The sequence below is a fragment of the Anser brachyrhynchus genome, assembly GCF_964034855.1.
Source record: "Anser brachyrhynchus genome assembly, contig: SCAFFOLD_219, whole genome shotgun sequence".
Taxonomy (NCBI): domain Eukaryota; kingdom Metazoa; phylum Chordata; class Aves; order Anseriformes; family Anatidae; genus Anser; species Anser brachyrhynchus.
Genome location: NW_027663887.1, coordinates 22,610 through 48,814, shown reverse-complemented (window position 1 = coordinate 48,814; position 26,205 = coordinate 22,610). Strand labels below are relative to the sequence as shown.

At 39.6% G+C, this 26,205-nt stretch overlaps 1 long non-coding RNA gene across 2 annotated transcripts in view; it reads right to left on the bottom strand.

Annotated features, from left to right (window-relative positions):
- The window catches only part of LOC308186713, a 114,347-nt gene extending 91,622 nt beyond the window's left edge, over nucleotides 1-22,725 (bottom strand). Inside the window, exons 1-5 of one of the 2 annotated variants that reach the window (XR_013944200.1) lie at nucleotides 21,378-22,725; nucleotides 20,590-20,671; nucleotides 9,795-10,314; nucleotides 8,721-8,796; nucleotides 1,268-1,441 (exon numbers count right to left, since the gene is read on the bottom strand). This is a non-coding gene — a long non-coding RNA (uncharacterized lncRNA). The remainder of the gene's footprint in view (nucleotides 1-1,267; nucleotides 1,442-8,720; nucleotides 8,797-9,794; nucleotides 10,315-20,589; nucleotides 20,672-21,377) is intronic. The other variant, XR_013944201.1, reaches the window with a different exon arrangement.
- Nucleotides 22,726-26,205: the final 3,480 nt, after the last annotated feature.

Genomic DNA, 26,205 nt, shown 5'->3' with positions numbered 1-26,205 from the left:
GTCAGTTAGCTTTCGAACACCAGTTAGGTGTGAACTATTAGCTAAAAACAAAGGTCACAGCAGCATACATAATATCATACAAATTTGAACTGCAGAGACTAGACAATGCCCTAGCAGATTCCACACAAGAAATTCAAATTTTATACAGTTTTTAGAAGCTGGTTGGCAGATTTCAATGGCTAGTAGACATGGGATTCATGAAGTCATTCTTCTTCACCAGAAGAGGCCCATTATCTTCTTATTAGTACTACCCTAACATTCCTATCCTGTTTCATTTCCTGGCAAATTTAACAGAAAAGAAAGCACATGAGTAAGACGTGAGCAAGGTCTTACAGGAAGGTTTAGTATGGCAAAGGCATGACAAGCTGCAGAACGTGGTTTAAGATTTGTAGCAAAATAAAACCTATTAATATAGCAGCAAGCACGTTGTTTGTCTTTGTTCTTTATTGCCTAGGACTAAAATCACACTCTACTTGGCAAATGCTTCACATGACTTCGTTAGTGCATTTCTTGCTGTCAGTTTTGTTGCTCCTTGTAGGAATTCTGAAAGATGCTCTGTATAATTGAGTGTATGTTATCCCCCACAATGCATTTGCAGCGTTTACACAAATTCACAGCGTGGGATATTATTGTCTCCAGTATGCTAGCACAAACACAGATTCAAATGCCTGTATGCAACGTGATGTAGCAGGAGCACTTGCAGACTGCTATTTTAGGAATAAGAAGTTTAGAGGGAGAGGGAATCTCTCTAATAAAATTGATATAGCTGGAAAAACTTTTGGGGGGCACAAACACCCTACTTCAGACAGCTGGAAAACTGAACAGGTTTTCTGGGACACCAGCCCTTTCTTCAGTAGGAAGAAAGTATTAGGTTTTAGAAATGTAAAATATTTCATTTTATCTTGTTCAGGCTAGCAACTTCATAGTTATTTACAGAGCAGGGCAAAAGAGAACTTACTGATGACTCCCAGGGTGGGAAAAGAGGACTGTCTACCCTTCCAAGAATGCTTTTGTGTTGTGAAGCTGGCCACAAGTCTCACAAACTCCACAGAACTGAGAAATATGAATAGGAAACACCACCAAAATGCTTCTCTGAGGACTGAGCTGAACCTGTGAAAAAACATTAAATGCTAAAAACCTGGAGGTGCACGTGTCCTACCCTTTGGGAGAGCAGTGACTTACAAGTTTGGTGTTAACTCTCGGTGTCTCAGAACTGAACAGCTGTGAAAACAAAGCTTAAAATTAAGACTGCAGTTGCAACACTCACCCATATTTGCAGCCAGTGCTGAGGTGCCTGTCATGTGAGAGTTGACAGTGGCGCATCATCACACATGCCATAGAAGAGGCATCATTGTTCCTTTCCCAGAACACTAGGAGTTATAATTCCATCAAACCAAACTCGCTTCACTTTCAGTTTGATTTTGCCTCTGCCTTCATCATCCTAAATCAAACAGGAAGGTAAGACTGACAGTCCTTGTGAACATACACAGCAAGGTGCAGCACAGAAATCTCCTTTTGAAGTTTTCAGTGGGCTCATTACAGCAGGAAGCACAGTCCTGATCACATGCCACATCTGAGCATTCCCATCCACAACCGTGGATGCTCTGAAAAGTTTACTGACATGTTTTCATTGTGTAAATGAATTTTTGTTCTTGAACAAGAAACCTACCCTCTATTGTGCTCTACTCACAAACAGCAGTGAAACATTAATTCCCCTAAAATCATCAGATTTCAGTTTTATGTTAATAAATTGGTTTTAAATGTTCATGTCGAAGTTGCTCTTCTTTTCTCTACGCTAGACTTTCCACAGAGTTCCCACTGATTTATGCAAAAAATGACTAGCTTTCTATTCCGATGAGATATTTTCCATTTCCAGAAGTGAAGGCAAAGCATTCAAGTTACACTCAAATGGCACTGATTTTATTAAAGCTATTGCTACAGAGTGCAAGACTGGTGAAAGGAGAATAAGACTCAAACTGTTTCAAAATCAAGTAAAAGTTCCTGTACTCACCAGTGCTTGAGGAACTGCATTTGCTATAGAAAGACCAAAAACTATGACTAAGAAACAAAAACAGAACCAGAAGGGAGCGATCTTGTTAAAATTCAAACAATGACAACACACTGAGGGTAGGCCAGAATCTGACACTCCAGCTGTGAATTCCCATCCTCGCTCAGTACTTGGAGCCACATGATGAATCCAGCCAGCTTCCACCACTCACAAGACAACATCCACCTTTGCATCTGACTCAGCAGTTGCGGTCCACTTCAGCACCCAAAGCACCACAGCACTTAAAAGACATAGTTGCAAATTCTGCTGTAACTTACACCAGACCCTGGAGGGACCGGTTGCCCGCTGACCACCAGCTACATTTATGCTGAGTGCCTGGAAAATGGGCTCCTGCTTTAACGTGAGCTAGAATTTCAGCACCTTTCACTGTCCTTCTAAACTTGTCACAGTGGTTCCTCAAGATTCGTGGCTACAAAAGCAACGCAAAAGGTATTTTGTGACTTCATCATCAGCTTTTTATTGTGGAGATGAGCATATTGGCCAGACAAGAATGCCACAGCTTCACCAACACGCTTCCAGCTCAACAGCCTCCACCTCCCATTTTAGCTGCAGCATGAGATCTCTGGGAGGGCACAACCAGATCAAGACAGGCTGTGGGAAAGCAGCTTGTGCCAGGAGATGATGGACAAAATGACGACTACTACATCAGCACGTAGCCACAAGTTGCTATTTTCTCCAGACACAGTTCTTACTGAGAACAAAGTCACCAACACGTTAAAAGCACGAGAGGATGTGATCATTACATTAAAACTGCAGAACTATTTGCTGCTTCTTTTGCTGTATTAGGCTCTTCTCTAAGATAAATATACTAAATTAAAAAATAACTGCAATTACCTTTTGAGTCATCTTTTTCTTTGGGAAACTTTTTTCAAACTTCTATGTAAAAAACCACCTAACATCAGCATGGCTTGTCCTATCCCCATCAGCATTCCTTACATAGGAATACCTGCCCCTGACACCTTCAGCAAAGAAAGCCAGTCAAGAATAGTCCTTCCTACCTCTAACTTTCCATGCAAGGAGTACAACTTTCTCTACTCCCAGTCTCACATTTTTTGCTCAGCCTTCCAAATTTCTTGGCAAAACTCAGTCATTGCCTAGCTCTCCTGAGCTCACTTGGCTTGCACTAAGTCAGAACGTGGCTAAGACACCAACTTCTCTCTGCAGTCTTTCCTAGCTATGCACTGCACCCATCCCAGGAGCAGCTGAAAACACTGCAACGACCAATTACTATAATGAAAACATATTCCAAACATGGTAGAAATGCATGCAGAATAACCAGAATTAAATGAATTAATGTGCTAGGAAGACTAATAAAGTAATTATAACATGAAAAGTATGAAAGGTATAGAGAAAGAAAAAGCTCTGAAGCGGATCTCTGAAGTCTCTATCAGGTGCTAAGAATGAGGAATACCACCAACTGGCCACCGTTGGTAACAGGTACCACGGAACATCTGGAACTCATGGGAACACCTGCATACAAACTCTCATGCTTCAGGAATGATTTAGCAATACACACTGATACTGGGAAATGATTCCCTTTTTTCCCCATTTTTTTGCTGTTAAGAAAAGTTTACAGCAGAAAAACCCTCTTAGATTAATTGCAGGATTGATCTAATGATTCTCCTATGCAGGTCTCATTGATAAGCTCTGCTAACAACAAGCCCTGTTGACATTTTATAGAACCACCAGAAATACAACAGAAGAGGAATTATGAACCCTCAAGTAAGGGGATTTCATTGTTGTAAACTGTGTGGCCATAAAGAATGAAATGCAGTGGTAAGAAGCAAGCGCTTTTAAATGCAGGGCTTGCAGGCCAGATCAGGTCTGGATAGCTCTGGAAACATTATCTGTCAGCACTCATCAACTACACCTTACCTTAAAACACCATTCATGCAGCTGGCAGTTACAGCTGCTCTGGACTAGAAAGGAGGAAGAGGAAAGGAAAGAGCAAGGTATTGCTGCACACTACTGAGAGCATTCTGAAAGATCACACAGTGCACATGCTCTCCTATTTATGTGAGGTTTTTCAAAAAAAATTCGGCAGCTTGAGCTAATTCAACTCCCACAATCCTTGTTTTAAGAGGATTCTTCAGGAGCTATACAGTCTGATTCTACTAAGAAAGTTTAATAAGGCACTTTAAAGATGTGAAATGTTGTAAGCAGAAAAAATTTGCTTGCATTCATTCTGATAGAGCTCCTCCAGAAAAAGCACTGATAATGTGTAATACTGTACAGCTCTCCATTTTAGGTAACACTAAAACTTACAATTTGAGTGTAGGGCTGCTATCGGCATGAGCTCATAGCCATTGCATTGCAAACAGCATAACTGCTTATGCTGACACGTGCTTGCTGTCTTCAGAAGCGCATTGAGTATTATGTATCACGTTGGATTTTGCTACTGTGCTAGTTACTAGCAACCAAAATCTCATGCAGTACGATAGTTGCCAAGGTAACTACTCATCCAGAGGGAAGATGAAATCTTACTACAGTCTGTGCGCTCTCTCATCTAAGAGAACATCTGCCCTAGGTAATTTAGGCACCCTGTAAATCTGAGGGTATCTCCATGCTTTAATATCCTCAACTGAAACCTACCAGTCTGGTGGTTGCTCAGGGAAAGGGCCACTCTGCACAGATTTAGGAATTCTGGATCATCTGCATCACGGAACTTCGGCTCTAACAGAGCTCCCCCTGACCGTGCGAACATTACTTTGCTTCAGCCTGCAGAATGGAAACCAGGATTACCTTGGGGAGGGCAATAAAATTGTCTGATGAAATTTTGAGCATCTGAAGTGCAATGTAAGTTTTTCTTGACAGAATTTTTGAGTTATAATGCACCTGGAACTGTACAAAACAACGTTAACCACCGAATTTTCTGAAAAGAGTGCAGAAGAGGGTCTAAGATTATCTACGTGCCTGTGGAGCAAGGTCCTTTACACACTGCCAGTAACAATCTTCCAAAGGCAACAGGTGCAGCAGCAAATACAAGGGATGTAACACAGTTTTGCAGCCCCTGAGAATCATTCAGGATGTCCTCCTGTCTTATGTTGCTGTCAACTACACCGCAAGCACGGTGCTTATTTTGTCGATCGAAACAAAGGCACTTCCATTAGCTTATGTCAAAAGGCATCTCAGCCAAGCAAACAGGTTGAGCAGGAGTTTGTTAGTGCAGAGGTGTGAGTAAGGACTGCCGAAGCTGAAGTGCATAATCCATAATTTGTATTTGAATAAAAATCTTCAATTTTTAATCTATGTACCAAGAAATCAAATACAGACCTTGAGTACAGAAACGTTTTCCCAATAGCCACAAGGTTTATTGACTGAAGTTAAGCCTTACTCCAGCTCTAAATTGCATAATGTAATGTGATTGCAAGGGAGACATAACTATTGGTGTTCAGATGGTAACTGCTTTTACAAATTATTAGACTAGCTGCAGGAAACCTGTTTGAAAAAATCCAGCGTTGATCAACAGATTTCTGTCATAACCACTGACAATTTGGTGCAAGAGACTTAAGATAAACGAACATAGGCTGTTCCATACTAATAGTCAGATATGGGATATACAGAGCTGGACAAAGAATTACCCAAGGCTCGAGAACTTGTACAAAAGTATGTGCATACTTCTGTGCTTCCTTAACTATCAAATTATTGGGTATTCTTACTCCTACTCTCCTTTCTTTGCAGTCCACATAGCAACAAACCAACCAACACTAGTTTTCCATTGCAACAATCCTTAATACGCAGATTGCCTTTTATTTTAAGGATATTATCCCCTCCTGGGGACTTGAACTACTGCATCCTAACAGAGGAAATGAAATAGAAAAATAAGCCAACAAGAAAAAATTAAAGCAATCACATAGCAAGGAAGAAAAAAGAAAAAAAAAAGGAAGAACCAAACCCATGTATCCCATCAGGAAGCTAGAAAAAAGCTTCAAATTCAATCCATATACTACACTTCTAAAGGTTCAGAAGTCACAGTTGAGGCTACCGAGTGCTTCCATGAGATCCATTAAGGTTTTTTTATTTTTTTTTGGCTAAATTTTTTTAGCCAAACAATTCACTCCGTGTTCTTACAAGTGAAAATGTAGCCAGCATTATCACCTGGGTGGAAATTCAGCCTCACCTCAAACCTTCTTCACACTAGAAAACAGAACTTCCACGACTAAAATCCTTCTACTGATAATCTTTAGGATTTTCTGGTAATATGGCTCTACCCACAAGCAATACTTGAGGTTACTGTCAACATTTTGCATAGACTGGCCTAACTTATCCCCTGTTTTCCTCATTCATCTCTTCTATGTTTTTTTAAGGGGACAGATCCAGTAGTCCAGTCTCTGTCAATAGCCCTAGCAAAACTGGGGTGGAATAAGTCTAAAAAAGCTCTAAAGCTGTTGTAATAGAATGAGACAGATCTTCATTCTTTATGGCAGGAGAAGTTACATGACACAGCAGATAAAATCCTAAGGAAAATCATATTGTTTAAAATTTATTGATTATTAAGCCATATAAAAGTAGAAGGCATCTCAACTGACAAGCTAATGCCAAATCAAGTGTCAGCCCTGAATACTTAAAATGCTTTTAGTTTTCTTCAGAGAATAACACAGTATGCCTACAAAGAGCAAGTAACAAAATGAGATAATCATTTATCCAAACTAAAAGCGCATGTGTGTAATAAACATTAAAAGGGCATGCACTGATCCATATATTAATCAGATTTATAACAGACCAATTTTTCTCTCCCTGGGGTGCGAAGAACAAGGTTATGAATCACAACATGAATACTTAAAGATCACACTTGAATAACCTAATTGTGTACAACAATGATAGGATGAAAGGAAACTTAATCAAATGCTGAACTGTTGTTAGATTTCATCCTCTTAAATACAGTTTTGTGTCATGACTCTAATAAATTATTTGGATAGAAACAAATGTTGGTTTACCTTATTAACATCCCAAGCTTCCTATGCCTATTTTCTCCTTGTTTTATCTCCTCTTTTGAAAAGAAATAAACACTGTAACACAGAAAACCTTCACATTTTAATGTAAGTTTTGATTCTCTTCTGTACAAATCACATATACTTTTTTTTTTTTAAGAATAAATTTAATGCCTTTTCGAGAAACTAGAGTTTTGCTACATTCAAAAACTGTCAGCCAATCTTTAAATATTTATCTTTGAATTCCCCTGGTTGCATGTACTTGGGAATGTTTTCATAAATACATCAATAACTGTCTTGTACAGCTCATTAAGAAAGCTTTTTATCCTTTAGTGTAATAGTTCAGTTTACAGTTGCCTGTGAATCATTTTCACGGACTTCCATTAAGCATGCCCTTCAAACTGCAATTATTTGTCAAATTTTGTATATATGGAAGCAATCACCAGAGAAGGCGTGAAAGCTGAGAAGATGCATAAACATTTGGGACCAGAAATTGGCCCACCTCCAGCAGTGCACTTTCTCCTCTAACACAGGCTCTGCAGAGTACAAGACAGACCTAATGGATCAACCTATGCAAGACAGGCAGGTTGTCCAAAGGGTAGGGTGGGCAGACTGGTTTACATTAACCAAGACTGGACACCCTGAATTCCCTCGTCTGTCAGCTGCTGCCATTGCTGGTGGCACAGTGGCATTGTTCTGCCTTGGAGAAGAGGAAAAATCCCAACCGTGGAGAGACCAGTGGAGGTACACACTTACATCCTAGCTGGGCAAGTTAGTTTGCATTTCAGCGGGGATGGCAAAACGCACGTTCTTACCTACACTATGTTGAAGTACTAGCTATGAACACTGTTGAAAACATTCTCCAGATTTCACACACATGCATATGCAAATACATGGATTGGTTTGGATTTACTGTACTTACATAGGAGTGGCTAAGAGCTACAGGATTGATACACCAACAAAATCTCAGTTCACTAATGCCAAAATCTCACCCACATCAAAATGTCTACCAACATGGTTTTGCCAGTGCTGACTGAACACAACAGCATACCATTTAAATCAGCAGACCAAAACCAAGTAAGATACAAACAGAGAAGTGATTCTACTTACCAGACTAGGAATCCTGCTTTTAGGCACATTCTGCATATGCAGGGACACCACTGAAGTTACTGTCAGGCTATTAAGACAGCCACATACTTCATTCAAATTTCAATTACATTGGCCCATATATGCCAAAAAGATGTCACAGTCTGCCCATCGCATGTCCAATCTGTAAGGGCAACTCAGCACAGATACTGCAAGATGAGATTAAAGGTGGATAACCTAGTGGCATCCATGCCTTTGACATCTCACCAGGCTGGTAGAGAAAGTTTCTACTTTCAAACGCCAGGAGAAAGGCTATGTTACAGTGAGCCAAAAAAACATGCAACAGGTTTAAAACATCAGTCCACTGCGCTAACAACAGTGAGCGTCTACAAAGCACTCTGTAAGGGAAACGTAGGACAAACAATAGCACCCAAGGCTACACTTGACTGATCCATCTAGTGAAGACAGATGTTAATAATGTTATAGAAATGGTAAGGTGAATAAAGAAAGAATTGCAGATTATTTTCTTCCAAGTGGGCGGTGCTCTTGCTGCAACAGCAGCCAAGAACAAATATTAGTGGCTTACCAGCACCCATAAACAACTTAAAGCTGTAAGAACAAATTAGATTACTTACCTGAGTTGTGTACTCTGACCCGCTGCTGGTGAAATCAATTAAATATTTCACTGTCAAAACTTTCCTTCTTAAAGGGCTGTGGGTTAAAAGAAGTTAACATATATTGTCTATTATTGTTAAAGCAAATGCATTTCTGAATGTCAGCCTCACAAAACAAAACACTTTCGTAGATCTACAGAATACATTTCAACACACGGATATGTCTGCTGTAGTTTGTCACAGTTTAGCATCACACACTGCATTTCTCAAAGTATCAAAGCAATTTGTGATTAATGTTATAAATACCAAAGGATATCCATAAGGATTTTCCACATTCTGAAAAACAGTACTGCAATTTAATTCTACAGCATGCTTAAGTTATAAAACTAGATATGGGACACCAATCAGTTATCTATAAACTAAAATACTACTAACGCTTTTAGCAATACTAGGGAGTGACAGAAGGAATTTTGTCCAGTTACAATGCTGAAGAATAAAGGTGATGATGTGGTGACTGGTGCTACTTGCATTGTGCGCACATTGCTGCGTACTTCCTTCATTCTGATACTACTGATAGATTTCATTGCCCCTCACATATTCATGAAGGCAGAGCTGATGGATAATAGAAGGTAAAACTGGAGATTAAAGGAAAAAACTTGTTCAAAAGTGGCAGAAAACCTACTTTGCTGGCTTCCAAGGAGGTTTTTGTGTTTCTTTGAGCTAGTCTAAAAACAGGTAACTCCATTTTTTTTTATATTATTATTATTGTTAAATAGACCACATCTGAAACAGTGATAGCATGTTTTTAAACACTCCTTGACATCCAGTGCTGCCACAGATTTTATTATTTGCTTTTCACAAATGAGCAGGTGGAGGAAGGAACTTCATACTGTAACACATCTCCCAATCTCCCTAGCTATGCCGGTAGCTGTTTTTTTTTTTTTCCTTGAATAATGTAAGAGTAAATCTAATTACCATGTGCTTTGAGGAACTGCAAAGAAGTGATACCCATTACTAACAACTGCTGTCAATAGAATTTTTTTTCTGTAGCATGAACAGGAGCTTTTCGTCTTGTACAGCATTAAAAGCTCTTACCTGTGTTCCAAAATTCCAGCAGCATTTCAATGCACAGCAACGCAGCTTTCATGGCAACAACTCTGTACCCATGGCTCTGTAGCCTTGTGCTGTAGGAGGCAGGGATCTCTCAAACTCAGAAACAAAGCAATGACCTAGCAGAGCAACAGTGCGTATCCAGAGATGCTGATGGAAGCAGCAAGCAGGAGCACTGAGCACTGCAGCTTTCATAAGTCTGGCGATCCTGCAGGCTCTCAAGCAGTTGTTGGCAATGTCCTCAGTGCCACTGGGCACATCTGGAAAAAAAATCAGAACTCGGTATCCCAGCAATGCACTGGGAGACTGAGATCTAGTATCAAAGCTAAAAATACAGGCATGTGCGTGTGTGTGTGTGTGTAAGAAACTGGTTTAGATCTCGACTTGAAATTTTTCTGAAGTGAACTTACTCTTGTAACTTGAGACTCTTCTCCACATCATTTGTGCTTTGTCCAGCTCTGGTTGAAATTTCATCTCTAGGACACAGGTTAGCCTTTACATGCATCTAAAAGGGAAAAAAAAATCAATAACTAGCATAATTTAATCTGCCATGAGCTTCTTTGTAAGAATTCAAATTCACATTCAAAGCTGTCTGCAAATTTGAAGTATGTATTATTTATTAGTCCTACAGAGTTGAATAATGATCTTCTTGCTACGGAGTAGTGTTTACAGAAGGTTCACAGTGTAAAGGAGGAAAAACTGCACCTGAAGAAAGCTACATTTTCCTACTGTTAATTTCCTTTTAAGAGACAGGGTCATGGCACCATTGTTCTGCACTACAAAGCCTCTCTCAGATCTATATGCAAACATTGTGTGAACAGTATCCTTGTGTGTATAAGCCTGATACTCACACAGAAATAAGCTCAGAATCAACCTACAGCCTCGGTGCTTAGCTATAAATTTCCAGCAAGCTGTAGTGCTGGTTAGAGTTGGAATACGTAGATAGGATCTCCCAACAGCCACGTCCTGCAACAACTTGCCCAAGGAGGCCTAAGCCATTCTTCCCAGGCTGCCATTGCTAATGGCCATGGAGCCATGTACAAGGTGACAAGAGTAGAAAAGTCTTGCCTAAAGCTGTTTTTATAGAGTAAGGCTCAAGGTCCCATTAGCTTCCTGATCTGAACCAGAGCATGTCTGGACAGTTCCGAATCATTTCCACAAGGACTGCATCACAGTAGCATTAGTGCTTAGCAAATCCCTATCACCTCTCTCAGAATACATTTCTTTCCCAGCTGCTTCTGCTTTTTAACAGAGCTGGTATTTTATTTAGGGGGAGGGAATGAGGAGAGTGAGGATTTTATTTGTTGGTTTTATTTGCTTTGCCTACATATTGAATTGCTGGCAAGATTACTCCAGAATCTCCACAGAACATGTGTTGTGGCAATTATTACAGTGGTAAACTACATAACACTTCAGAAGCTTCCTTCCAAAGTAAACAGGCAGCCTCCATAACCTGATGTTACTTTCCATATCCAAAGCTGCATGACTCAAGAGCCACCCTGCATGCAACTTTTCCTTGCACTGAGTTCCTGGTCACAAAAATCTCTCAAATGACTAACAAATAACTCCAGTTACTCAGGTGTTGTCTTAACAGAGCCTCTTGGAGCCCCTCTGGCCCTGGGCCTATTTCTGATTTCCTGTGAAGCAGGAATTGAACTGTTCCACATCGCAACGATTCCTGCAGCTTTACCGATGCTTCCCCCAGGATGCCGAACACCCTGCAAGGTTCTGCACGCTGGCTGCTTGGTTTGACATGTCAAGCACCTTGAAGGATTGCAGCCACAGCCCCGAGGCTGTAAATTTCTTCAAGTGTGTTTGTTCCATATGTTCAAGTGTTACACAGAAATTCAATGACCTATACATATTATACAATGCGATAAAGCATTCAACCCAGCCGTTACTGCATATCAGCTAAAGGGATATAAATTCTTCTAGACTAGTTAGGAGAAAAAGGCATCTCTTTTTGGTTTGTGCTCTACACGGGATGTTCTGGAGATTTTACACTGTCAGTATGAAGTAAGTTGCTGCACAGTCAAACAGAGTTGATGCACTTGTGTACAGCTTCTACGTTATTTTCCACACCTATCCCAAAATGAAACGCCGTATACAGAGACTTGCACTTTATTGCTTAATTCATCACTTCCACAGCCGCGATTGCTGGTGAAGCTGGTGACACCACATCGAGCAGCCTATCGCACTCTCCCCTAAAACCAGCAGCAGGATCATTGCTTTGTTTCACTACAATTGTGCACATCAAATGATCCTTTTTATATCCTTTTTCTTCAACAACTGCACTGTATCTGAGAAACCTTTTATTCCTCATACTATGTCAAATGATTAATGCACTAGCCATGCTATCAAGAATTACATTGAAACGTACAGGTTGCAGTGGCACAAACATGTAGTTACAGCATAGTTCTCTGCAACAAATTCAGTGAAATTTAATCATACTGCACAGTTGTACCGTAGAAAAACCAGCTGAGTGCTACTATGATCTAACTCGCAGCTTCAGGTAACGCTAACCAAAACCATCTATTATTAGGATCCACAAATGCAATGTGAAACCATTACTGAGAAGTTAATCTTCCTCTGAAGACTAAAAAAAAAATGACAAAAGGTTGTGGGGGCTGCAAAACGCCAAAAGGTAAATTGAACCTTTAAAGGAGGAATATACAGTAGAACATAGGAACAAGTTCAGGACCGTACATACAACCAGATAGACAACTCCATTGTATGTTAACCTGGACAGAAACCAAATCAAACAAAACAAAAAGCAGGTAATCATTATAGCTTCATATTTCTAAGATTAATTAGACTTTGGGTTATCTTGATAAGGTGCTCTTCTGCAAACTTCAGTCTTCTTTATTTTGCCTGGAAAGTGTATAATATCAGCCACACTATGCAAATGTAAGGTTTCTCTACAAAGTGCCATGGGAGAAATTTTATACTGCATTTACCATCATCTTATTTCTATGATTCTTCCACTTTGCAGTTTCAGTGATGAACTAATGCTCACTTGGAATGTGACTGTTTTTTAAAACAGCCAAGTATCACCTCTTCTATAGAAGCAAAGCAACATGGTTTTAATTCAATGTAGACTTCATGACAATCTGTTGCTTTTGAATAAGCAGAAAAATAAATTAGTCATGTGCAGTGCTTTGGAAGCAGAAATGATCATTCTAAAGCCAAGACCATTAATAAGCATTCACAGCCTTACAAATGAATAATTGTAGGGAACCCAAAGGCTGGCCTGAATTTGCAGCATCACTTTAAATATATTATTTAGTCAACAAATTTACTAGAATGTAGGACACAACAAATTCAAAGAAAAATAGATATTAGATGACACTTTTTGAATTCGCATCAAACCTATCTAGCTTAGCTTTCCATATTTTCTCCATAGCACAGATCATATTAATCCGTTGTGTTGCTTTCAGAGCCAAGTTATTCTCTACGTTTGACATATTTCAGGTTTACAGTTGTGTGACAAAAAATGTCTGCTTGCTTTGTTGACTTGAACAAAGTTATTCTAGGAATGAATTTGGTGTGTTGCATTTTAGCATTCAAAATATATTCAATGCAGAAATTGTGCATTAATAATGAGATTTAATATCAATGTTCTAATCCGGACTATTTTTAAGGAGTATGAATACTTCTTGTCTCATCTGTTCTGTTTCAGCTGAATCTCTTTTGATTCATTTACTGATCTCCAGAGGAGGTGGCAATGTTGCTACCTCCTGCTTTTTTCAAACCCCACATGATCCAAAACCAGGAGAAACAATGCACATATTCACCTCCTTCATAATGCCGGTGAACATAGCCTATGTAAATGCTTTGTGAATATCTTACCCATCCTCCTGCCCATACAACATTGTTCCTAGAAATCTATTTGCTACTATCAATTTTTCTTGTGTCAAGCACTAGGTCTTTGAGACCAGCATTCTATCTCAATAATCACGGTGTTAAAGTCTTTTTCCCCTATTATTGCTTTAATCTTTCTTTTCCTTCCAATTTATCTGTTTCTTCTTCTCATGCTTCTTTGCTTATGTCTTCCTAACTACGGGAGTGAATGGCAGAAGGCTGTTCTGATTGAGCTGTACTCATGCTTAAGCTATTTCTACCCAAGTCACGCCGGTTAGCTATTTTTCCCAGTAGTTTCCCAATAGTCTAAAACAGTTGCGATGTGGCCAGGTTTGTTCATTTCATTCATAAAGCATTTCAAACCCTGCTCTGTGACTATTTGTTTCTGAGTAAAGCAGCACTATCTCATATAAACAGCATGAGCCCTACTACTAGTGGATGGGTTTTTAACTCCAGATTTAAAGGTAACGACTAATGACTTGGAACAGCCCCCTGCATATTTTAGCAAGGCATTTCATTTTAACTTACAGTAATACTTCAGCACAAAAGTAAACTAATTGTATTAAAGGGCGCAAAATGATGTCTTAGTAATGAGATTTCACCTTCTATTCTAGCATTTTTTAAAAACCTTGTAGAGAAATGAATTTTCACCATTTTTGTGAAAATTATTGGTAACAGGATCTATTGTACCGATAAAGCTTTATACAGCACGGGAGATGGGTACATTTAGCCCATTTTTGAGGAAAAAAAACAGTACGCGTGCTCCTGCTTCATTCTGCTTTCACACTACTTACAGATTCAGGTAATAGTTTCCTGCAGAAATGACTTTCCTGATTTTTGACCAGCTGGCCGGTCACAAAGTGCTGACTCCTCTATTGGCTCCAGGTGTTAAATTTCATTAAGACAGGTGGTATATGATTAGCTGAATAGCACAAATGGTAAAGCTGCTGCAGGAATGCTACAAGATCCAGCAAGAGAGGGGTGTGCTCTGAAGAACAATCCTGTTTGCCAGTTGTTGGCAAAGATCGTGCAATTCTGTATCCTGTGCCACCTCATTGCATCTGAACTGTACATGGTATGAAACAAGACCACTAAACACTTCTCATTTTCTATTCATACTGTGGTAAACCAAAGCCTAAATATAATATAGCAGTCACCATTAGGAAGCTTGACACCGACTGTCTTAGCAACTTCAGTTACCATGGCATCTCCTTATATAATGCCACTCTCTTAGATCTACTGTAGAATAGTGAATACAGGGTTTTATAGCTTTTATGCTCATTCCTGTAACATATAAAGAAAAAAAAAGAAAAAATCCAGAACATCCATTATTTAACAAAGCACGTTTCTGTGAGTTTCCTAGAATAAGCATCTGACATGTTTGCATAGTGATAAACCCTTTAAATTTCAATAAGAAAAGGCAAATATCACCCTAAGACATCTGTGCCTAAATTTGTAGTTAGTGATTTTTTTGGCTGTCCAAATGAAGACATTAGAAGTGAAACATATTTCCAAATTACTGAGTACACAACCTCAGAACACTTACCCAAACTGCCGGGTTAAAAAGTCAAAAGCACAAACTTGCAGATTTGCCACTCACTTGAACTGACAGCTAAGAGGGAAACAAGCAAACCAATTCAAACACTCCAATACCTAAAATATATTAATTCCTAACATAATGACTTATGAATAATGAAGACTTGGAAAAATTACATCAAAACAAACAATTTAAAAGACAGAGTGAAAAGAAATGTTATGAGCATCTACAATTCTTTAAGTCAGAGACTTGCAAATCTAACCAAAAAGTGTGACTAATTCCAATTTCAGACATTCATATTTTCAGTCTTTTTTAATAGCTCATTTTCACTCCCACATATGGGCTTGTTTAATAGTCCTTATACTTTAGTAATTTATAGCAACAATCTTACAGAATTACTACCAGGACAGGAATTTAAAAGAACATCCATGTAACAGGAAAATGTCATGCAGCAGAATACCTCAGCCTGTGCCTGGCACAGTTTGACATCGGAATCATAGCTGCTGTTTGATTAACATATTTCTGAACCTCACCTTAATTTGTCTTAGCTCCCAGTTCACAAAGTTACAAATTTCTCCTCTGGAGCTTTTGGTCGCAAACAAAGAGAGATCACCATTCATAGAGCTGGAAGGGGAACTTCAAAAGCCAAATGCAGATGGTACTACAGGCGCGGCTGTACGATTTCGGTATGTTTTCTGTGGCACTTACCAGAGATTACGTTCTATGCCATTTAGCTGTATATTTAAGAGTAGATTCTGAATTGGTGGTAACAAACAGTAAATGAATTAATTGTTACTATCTAACACTGCAGTTGTACTTGATTAAAGCTTATTTAATACTGCCTGTGCACTGGATTCTTTCAGCTTTCTTGTCCTTACATAACGTGCTCAGCATTCTGCAAAAACTCCGCACACAACATCCCTGAAGAGTGCTGGCTTCAGCACAGAAGGTATAGGCCCTGGGCTCCCAACCAAGGCTTCGGTGCCAAAATCAGAACCCGTGGGTGAGAACTACCCAGGGCAGTTGATGAAGGACCACAGACTGCAGCCGAGGCTCCGCAAGCCGTGCCTGCAGACTTGAGCCTCGGGCATGAGGCTTGACTGCCCTCAGGACAGTTTTTTCTCTTCAGATTGCCACCAGGCAGGAAGTGAGCAGCCTACAAAGAACTTACATGTATATTTACAGCCATTACGTGTACAAGAAGATCCACGAAGGCACTTCACAGCAGCCCACGTGATTTTTCTTGTCCTTGACACCATCCATGCTCAACGTCTACAGCCTGGTCCCCAGCCAATTTGAAAAGACCTTGCACGAAGCCTATGATACACCTTCTCTCTTAATGGCTTTGCTTTGTGCTTTATTGAAGTTATTTGCTGGTGAAATTTAGCATTTGTAGGCCTCTTGTTATTTTCCTGAAAAAAAGTTAGATCTGCATGCAGGTGATCTGCATCAGCTACAGGCCTGATTACAACATAAATACCACTGACAAGTTCCTAAGCATACAACAAGCAATGTTCTGTACACCCCTATGACTTAGACAATCAATAGGCCTGTCTAAGACTCATTTACAGAGCAATTGTCATGGGTGGCTGATTGGCCAGTGGTTAAAATTGAATTTAGGCTTCCTATAATTCAGAGCACAATCTATTTAACTTCATATTAAATGACAGATTATATTTTCCAACTATCTCATGCAACCTTCTTGCCACATGTCACAGCAGCAATCAGGTTCAAGGCTGGTTTGGGTTTTAAAAAAAAATGTTTTTGACAAAACCTTCCACCTGAAATCTGGACTTCTGCATTGCTTAGCAGCTATCACAGCCTGCAATCAAATTTGTAAGTCTGGGGTTTCAGGTTCCTTTGTTTTGCCCCCCCCCCCCCCTCCTTTTTTTTTTGCTTATCTGCAAGCCTTTAGGAACAAGAAAACTGCCTGCACGTGACCAAGTACACAACTGTATATTCACAAAACAGAAAATGGATGGCTATACCACAGTTGGTCATTAGTTGTCAAGAAGGTTAAGATCAATCCAGCCTCCTGGCTGGGAGACTACCATGTCTCAAACTCCACGCGGCCTGGTGGTACCCATCCGGACATCCGCACGTGGCCTGGTTCCTCTGTCATTCTGCTCCAGCTGAGCGATGCTGGCCCTCCCCTGGCACACTACCGCCTCCAGCCACGTGGAAGTAGCTCTTGAAGTTCCCAGCCATGGGAACCGAGTGCTGCTGCAAGTCTCTCAGATGCCTGCAGCTGGATACCAGTAAGTTATTCACAGAGCTCAGCGGTACCCAGAGGGAAACTGCCAGCAAGGCAGGATGCCTAGAGACAGTCTTGTGCTCCTTCCTGATAGCCTACAGGTCAGAGCCTTGCTGCTGAAATTAAGGGACCTTGCACAAGTCTTCCATCTGCATAGTGTACCATAGTGTACTGTTTTTTCACCTCCCTTTTCTTCCCCCATCTTTTCCTCAGAAAAGAAAGCTGAAGCCACAAAGCAAAGCAGAAGCAGGAAGAACCTCCTGACACTCACTCCACCTTCTGCTACAAGCCTTGGAGAGCCTTGGGTTGGAGCAACGGCGAATGGGAATGTCTCAGGGGAACCTACCTGCACATATGCCCAGACAAGTTTCAAAAACAAGTCAATACAGTGATGATGCAAATTCAGCTCAGTCCTGGGCTGCAACCGAACTGATCATTCCAACCGTGCTGTTGACTAAAGAGACACTTCATTCAGTTTGTTGGGGGCTTTCTGCATTCCAGCTCTCACGCTGACAGAAGAGCTTGGTCATGGCTTTTAGGACTCCCACGATCCACGTATTTTAGAAACTACGGGTAAACTAAGAGCCTCTTCTGACATTGCAAAAGAAACTTGTATGGGAACAAGTTTTTGACTGAGAATCCCAGTAAGATTTTTTCTTCCCACAACCTTTTCTTTATGTTCTTTAACAGTAACAAAAGAATGTTTTACATTTTTAAGTCAAGAAGAATTGGCTTCAGGTAGGTATTTTACAACAGGATAAAAAAAATGGCCCAGTGTAACTGTATGGCTTCAGAATATCAACCTCTTTGCATCAGCTTTCCTTGCAGCAAAGAAAACATAGCTCAAATCCATGCCTTGCACCTCAAATCTAAAATGCCAAGGTTAATCGGTTTTGAAGAGCCCAATATCTTCAGTCACCCTCCTACTGTCAGCTTCTCACACTGGACAGACTCCAGTTGAAATAAACACCAAATGCATAAGCAACGTTCTACAGAAATCTGAACTGCCTACATTGCTGAGTCTGATTTTGCAGTTGTGTCTTCAACCTTTTACAGAATGAAAGTCACTATAAAAAGCCGTAGCAATGCTGTGCTGTAACAGCAGTACTAACCAACAAGAACTCGGAGCAAGTCATCTGCCTAACTGAATGGACTTTTTTTAATGTAGTTGAACCTCTACAACAAATATTAAAATAAAATATAGGTCACCTACAATGTCTATAACAAACAGGAAATACACTTTTGGGTATGCAAAAGCCCAATCCCTTTAAATTTATAAATGAGTAAGCTCTGGGGAAAAAAACATACCTCACTGGTCCAAAAACCACAGAAAAACTCAGAAGAGAAGTGTTAAAAGTGAATACTTAATGCCAAAGAAAAAGGACAAAATTTTTCCTTTGACTTGCACTGCAGACCATAGCAGAAGTACAGATGAAATGCTTTCATTTTTAAAAAGAACAAAAAGGCCCAGATTCCCCCGCTACAGACTCCATCCCGCATTTCCAACTAACCTACACATGGCATTCCTCTCAAATCAGAGACTATTAAATTATGCCCACAGCTATTCACAAAGCCGGAAAATCAGTCAGATTAATATGGCCTCGAACACTCCAAAAGACATTATTAATGATTTGATGCTGATTGCTGTTGGATGCCTTATAAGTTAACTCACACAAGCTCCAGCCTCTCTGATTTCAGTAGTCATTGAGAATTTTTCTCTTTTCCTCCTTGTGATATGGGAACACTCAATACCTGATCCAGCACTGGAAGTTCCCGTTAAAGCGCGTTACCACACGCATTTATGCCCGTGGCCAGACATGTACGGGGCTGCAGATGCTTAGGAAAAAGGACAGAACTAAGCAAAAACCTTAAAAAAAACCACCTTAAAATTGGCTCAGACAAATGTAACAAAATTATATTGATTGTGCTCAACCACAACTTTCCTAGTAGGGCTGTTAATAGAACTATTCCAATTTCTAAATTTCAATAATCTCACATATCTCTAAAAGACTGTACCCACAACAGAAACTCTTCCAATTTTTTATCCAAACTGAGCTATGAAGCTCAGCTGAAGTCCATGTAAACAAAAGCAACCCTCATATTAACTGTATTAACTCATAAGTTTTCTTTTTTTTTTTTTCCTCTAATATATCTTCTGTTGAATATACTTTACTGGAATGGATAGCAACTCTGATCTATTCAGGAACGCTTTGCTAGTCTAGAAAAAAAAATATGTCCTAATGAAGGACTTTTCACTGTTGGCTATTAAGGCTTTGAAAAGCTCCAAATTGTCACCAACACTGGAAGGGAAAAAATGGCAAAAATAAATAAAACTTATAAGCACTACAAGAGGCTCTAGAGAAAGGCGATTCCCTCAAATCCTGCCTTGTGCCTACAGAACTGACAGCTGCTTCTCCTGACAGTTTTGGACAGGTAATGTAACTGGATGTCAGAGCAGAGTATTTCCACCCATGCTGCCTCACCAGCTTTCAGGAGCTTTCTGTAGGTATAGAACAACAGGAGGAGTGACTTGGGCAAGAAGAACAGTTTTAGGAATGGGAGAAAAGTTACTGATAAACATTTTGGTCTGGCTGAGGAGGTAAAGTTTCTGTTTCAGGGCATTTCAGTCCATCACAACAGTTGCTTAAGGGTCACCAGAATTCAGTGGAAATCAGATCCAAGAGAAATCAAGACTGTGCATGTCCCTTTGCTCATGCTTGGCCCAAATAAGTTCAGCTACTAGAGGAAACAGCAGCAAATGATACCCTTTCCTGCTAAAGGCAATTGAGTTGCTGGAGCTAACAGCTGTCACCAAAGGCTTGGTTACAAATGCTCTGTTGATTGTAAAAATGCCCACAAAGAACCGTCAAGTGGTTGAAACAAAGTCATTCAAACTTTCCATCAAAGTTAAATGTGCTCGCAGTATATTGCAACCACTAAAATGAGTAGTTTTTGCCAGCAGTAATTACTGAGATGCCAAAAATCAAATGATGAATTAGTTCAATAGAAAGTCCAACACAGAGAAGTGAAGGGCAGATTCATCTTATGCAGTGCACATCCTTGCCCAGGACACTGTGTGTTTGCACAGCCTCAGCACATTTCCCCTTGCATGAAGTTTGGCATTGTACCTGCTCGAGGTGAAGGGCACATTTCCTCGCAGAAGCCACCACTTCACTCACTTCTTCCACAGCTCTGATCAAGATGCATTCCCTGAGCGAAACAGGAATAAAAGCATCGTCTCAATCCTGCAGTTAGTGATTCAGTGAACCACAAGCCAGGTCACACATGGGGTGACTGCTGAATCAACTAGCCCATTAGAAGGAATTAAACGGTGCCAGCTTTGCATTCACTGCATGTCTTAGCAAATATCCAATGCTGATGTGCTATATAATGTTTTTTGCTGTTGTTTTTGCTGTTGTTTTTCCTGCAGCGTGCATATTTTAAAGAAAAATATTTTTTCTTCTGCTGTAGATACGATTAGAATTTTAGAAGTAACCCCACTGCACATTTTGTCTAGGTGATGGTTGGAAGAGTGTGGGAAAGGAAAATTTGGAGTTTAAAAATAAATAAAAAAACACTACATTTACTCATTCCTCATGACTGAAAATCTTTTAAGTTAATACAACAAAATACAGTTCATTCAAACAGAGGGATGAACAGAATATCTGTTTTCTTAAGGTTCAGTAAATCAGACCTCACTGCATCTTTCTACTGAACTTCCCAACAGTTGTTGTTACTGTATTTATATTTTATACATTATGTTAGTCCCTAAAGAGGAAGAAAATCCTTAGTGGTCTTTATTGGCTAACTCAGCTCCGATCTTCTTTAAACTACAATTGCTCAGTTTGCAAACCACCTTTCCGGAAAAGAAGAAAAGATTTTTCTCTCTGAGAATTTGTTTGCAGGTTTCACTCACCCACAGGACCGGCCGGGTGAAACCTGTCTGAAGCAGCAGGTCCAAGCAGCACTAAAGAGAGCAGACACAGGGGCGCTACTTTCTTCCAACTGGCAGGAGCTCACTGGCAGCACCAGCAGCAGCACCATATTCTGAGCTGCAAACTACTACTGGTAGGATAAGAGGTCAGCTGCAGCTGTAGAAATCAGTGCATTCTCCCAGCACCTTCTGTACTTCTCTCTTCATGTCCTTGGAGAACACTGTCCATTGTAGTAGTAACACGATGTTTACATGACAATTACTTGTAGATCTCAAAGCTCTTCACAAGAGGCAGCAAATATATTATCCTGTTTTCAAGATATGGAAATGAAGTGACTTAAGGAGAATCAGTGGTTATTGCAGGAAAACAATCCAGGTTTCTTGAGTTGTAGTCAAGATGCTTTTACTGTCATAATATTTGTTAAAGCGTTTCAGACAATTGTATATGGATTTGAGCACAAAAACTTACTTAACACACGGGCACATGCCTATACTGTTTACCTCAAGAAAAAGGGTGAATTTTCTCCTATGCGCTCATTAACAATATATAATTATTGTTGTAAAATGCAGTAGTACATAAATATAAATTGTATAGACAAATTTCCACCTCTTAAAAACTTCAGACGCTATTAAAATAAGTCCTACCCTTGCACTGGTATTCGATCAAAAAAGGATCAGGGAGCGGTTACTTCAAGACAAAAACATTTTCAAATAACTCTATAAAAGAGAAAAGGTAAAATACATAGCCCCAAACATACAGCTCTTTAAGAGTTTAAGATAGCTTCATTCACAATATTTCTCCTGAAGATAAAGTGTGCTTTTACATTGTCTTCAATGTCTTTGATTGCAAAATATCAGTACAGATTTTAGAAAAAGTCTGTCTCATTAATAGTCAAATGTTAGATATTGGAATGAAAGCTTCAATGATGCTAGCACACCAGAGTAATAGAAATGTTTTTATAGCAGTACGGAATACCAAGATTGGTGATTTCTGTACGGTTTTGTAAACCATAACAAAATTTAACAAACTGCCAAAAGGAAAGCTGGGTACTCCTTTGACAGAAAAGGTCTTAGGTAAAGGCTGTTTTATTTTCATGAAAGCACATCTTCGCACAACAAATCTGAGTGAACAATCACAGATACCTGTAAAAACTGTTTTTAAAACAACTACTGTATTTCCAACCAACTACAAAACTATGGTGTAAGTTTAGTCCGCTAATATTTAGCGGTCATAACAGGACAGAATAATAGCTGACCATTGCAACATTACATTTCCTTTCCATGGTGCTAGCAAGACATCAACCATTGCTTCCATGGACTTAGCCTTTACTTATATAAGCGATTAAAAGAACGCACAACAAAACTCATTGATTTCACAAGATGTGACTGCCAAGAAAAATGGCTTTCATCACACTTCATAATAAATTTATCTAAAAAGTCATTTGTTTAAAGTATTGCTTCAGAAAGCTCCCTTGAGACATGCCATTTTGATGGCACTCTTTTCATTATTCAAATATAATGAAGTGATTCTGCATGGTTATGCTGGACTATAAATCACCACTGTAAAAAAGGCATGTTCAGCATGTTAACAGACTGAAGATCAGATTTTGAAGAGTGTATTATAACTGCACATGCACTTTATCTCTTGCACATACATACCAGATAGCAGCTCATACTACTTTCCCAAATTCCATCATTATTAAATTTGGGAACTGACAGGGGAGAGAGACTTTAAACAGAGACTGTAATTTCGCAGTTCATGTCCAGCGCTACTGCAAACATATCATCTTTATAAAACCTCTCTGTGGTCTTGCACAGCCACCCTGAAATATCAAGTGAAGTCAGCAAAAGAAGAAAGGAGAGTCCTCCAGGTTTTAGAAAAGCTAATTTATAACAATACAGAAGTCAAGTGTAAGACAGGCACAGCCTTGACAGTTCAGAGTGCCTACAAAAGAGAAGCTACCAAGAACACCAGCAGTAGCATTTATCACAACCAACTTCAGGTTAACAAAGAATTAAGCATACATTAATGGCTAGATCTAATCAGCACCTTGAGAAGAAACTGCTCAGCTGATAGGAAAACTCACTTTTAGAGGAGAGTGAAAGGAGTCTAGAAGGACTCGTCTTCTTTCCAAAGCTGATAGGATTTATTTTTTTAATCTATACCCAGGTTTTTAACTGAGTAAGCGTCAAATGCTTCTCTAAGGTTGCAAACTAAAACCCAGTGGGGACCTGTTTCACACAGTGGATTATCCAGAGAGAGACTCGTTCCAAACTTACAGGATAAGTTTTTGACCTGAGTCCCGGTCATGCCTCACAGAAGTCTGAAGTTTGCAGTTCTTAGCAGAAGCACTTCCCTGCAAGTGGGCAGGTTCCCCTTTGTCAGAGCCACGCCGACCGTAAGAGCACTGAGTTATTTCAAATTGCTGAGAAATTAATTAAAAAGGAAATCTTCTATTATCAACGTAACTTAGGAGTGATGTAACTTCTGGGCATAGAAGGAACAACCCTTTGCATCTGCATGTGGCCCACTGCACCGTTTTACTAGCTTTTTCCTACAAACTTGTTCTGAAGAATGGATGCGGGTTATCAAACAGCCCAGCTAAGCCCCCACCAGCACTCCAGTGAGTGCTGCAGTTTTACTGAGACCTCTGAACCCCTGCGCATAAGGGAATTTCTGAGGAGATCCTAGGAAGATTTAGAATTGTACAAACAGTATCAATGGAGTGCAACCAAGTGATGGTAACTGTGATAACCTGGATAAGGCATCCAAAACTTACTGTGTGCTTCTGCGTGAAAAGCAATCAGTAAGAGCAGATTACACACAAGTTTCAAAGACTGCATTCCAGTCAATAATGTCTTTCTCCTATTAATCATGCAGTTTTGCCTTACATTTTTATTGCCTTTTGTCATTATATCATATATCCATTCAGATCTTTGAAAACCAAGCCAGAAGACACAAAGAACATTACCATCACAGAAAGACCTAATCTGCAATTAATCTAATGTAAGATAAAGTATTTCAGGACTTCATAAATCATTTCCACATTAAGGATGCAAATCTGGAACATATGCCAAGTGAGTAAGCATGGTGGAATGCTATTTAACCTGGCTGATAAGAAAACCAGAAAGATGAGGGATATATATAGTGGAAAACAGAAGAGGTTAATGCGTTTAGCTTTTTATTTTTTTAAATCAGACTTGCTAAAAACATAAGAAGGTGACAAACAGAGAAGATCTCAAGATCAGGACGTCTGCTTAAATCTTAAAAACAATTGCAGCGCTGTGTACAGTTAACAGTTCAAGTAATATGCTGAACAACAAAAAGCAGACAATGTGAAAGCTGAGTCTTGAACCAATTCAGTGCTCCCTATTGCACGAGAAACTGACAAACCAACATATTTTGCAAAACTCAACAGAATACGTGTCCCATCTAACACAGTTGGCTTCAATAGAGCTAAACATTCGATTTGACCAAACAAATTCAGTTAGCTGGTATGGAAGCAGACAAATTCTGCTTACTGCTTTCATGGGCTGCACAGGTATTAGTGTCAAAAAAAAAAATACTGACTTACTTCCTGTAATCCCACACAGGGAATAAGCACAGCAATATTTTTCCAGGTTTACTGGGCAATACCCCAAAATGTTGCTTCTTTGTAAATAAGTGAACAAAGGAAACAACCATGTTCCTACCCTGAAACGTAAAGAATTTTAAAGTAATACCAGTGTCACTGAGAAACCAGAGAAAGACATATCAAGAGACTCAGAAGACTTTTGATTATATGTGTTGCATCATCTTACTAACATCTCACAATTGTTCCTCAAAATTTTCAACCTTTGCAACTCTCATACTGGTCAGAATCTCCAAACTTATCTTTGGGGAAAAAAAAAAAAAAGGCATGATCAGAATGGGGTAAAAAAGAGGGACGGAAAAAAACCAACCCAATCAAAATACTTTGTCTTGCATCTTTGTTTTAAACCCTCATTCAGAAACAATCCTTCCAATTTCTTGCTTTTTCTTAGAAACACAGTTTAGGTTGAAATACTTTAGGGAAAGGAACTGCGACTTGAAAAATAAAAAGTGTTTTTCTACAGTTCTGTGTTCATAATAATAATTACTGTGTCTTTATGCTGTCTCTACCATCAGACCATTTCTGACAAAGAGGTAGAGATGTTCACATGCACATCTACTTTGATTGACAATGCACAGGAAAGGACAAAGGCTTGTTTTCCTTTTCACTCTCAACAGAGGATTTCTGCTAAGAAACAAAGGGACAGTAACCTTGTCTGTACCTTTGGATAACTTCTGGATTACACTCCCAGTAAAGTGCTGTGCCTCATATTTGAGCTGTTCCAGATCACAGGTTCTCCATTCCCCCACTGAAGCAGGACCATGGTGCCGTCAGGCACATATTTGCTGTGCACTGTATCCAGCCTGAATTTGGATGTTATTACTCATTTATAGCACTGCGCATGGGATCACAATCGAACTTCACAGAGCTAAGACAGACTGGTACTCCATTCTGTCAGAGAAACAAAGGGAGTTACCAGTTTGGCTAATGCCATCCATCTATTCATGTTCACTGCTTCACTCTGTTCAGTTTTATCCTTGTGCTTAGCATCCCCACCCACAGTGAACTGCATATGACAATTTAAACCTGACACACTATTTTAAAAAAAATCTGTCTCATCCTATAAGGCATTGTAAGAACAATTAAAAAAGAGAAGCAAGCATGAAGGGCAACGTGGCATGCACATATCTGTTGCTAAAGCTGATTGAAACATTAATTTAGACAAGCTTCTCATTCTT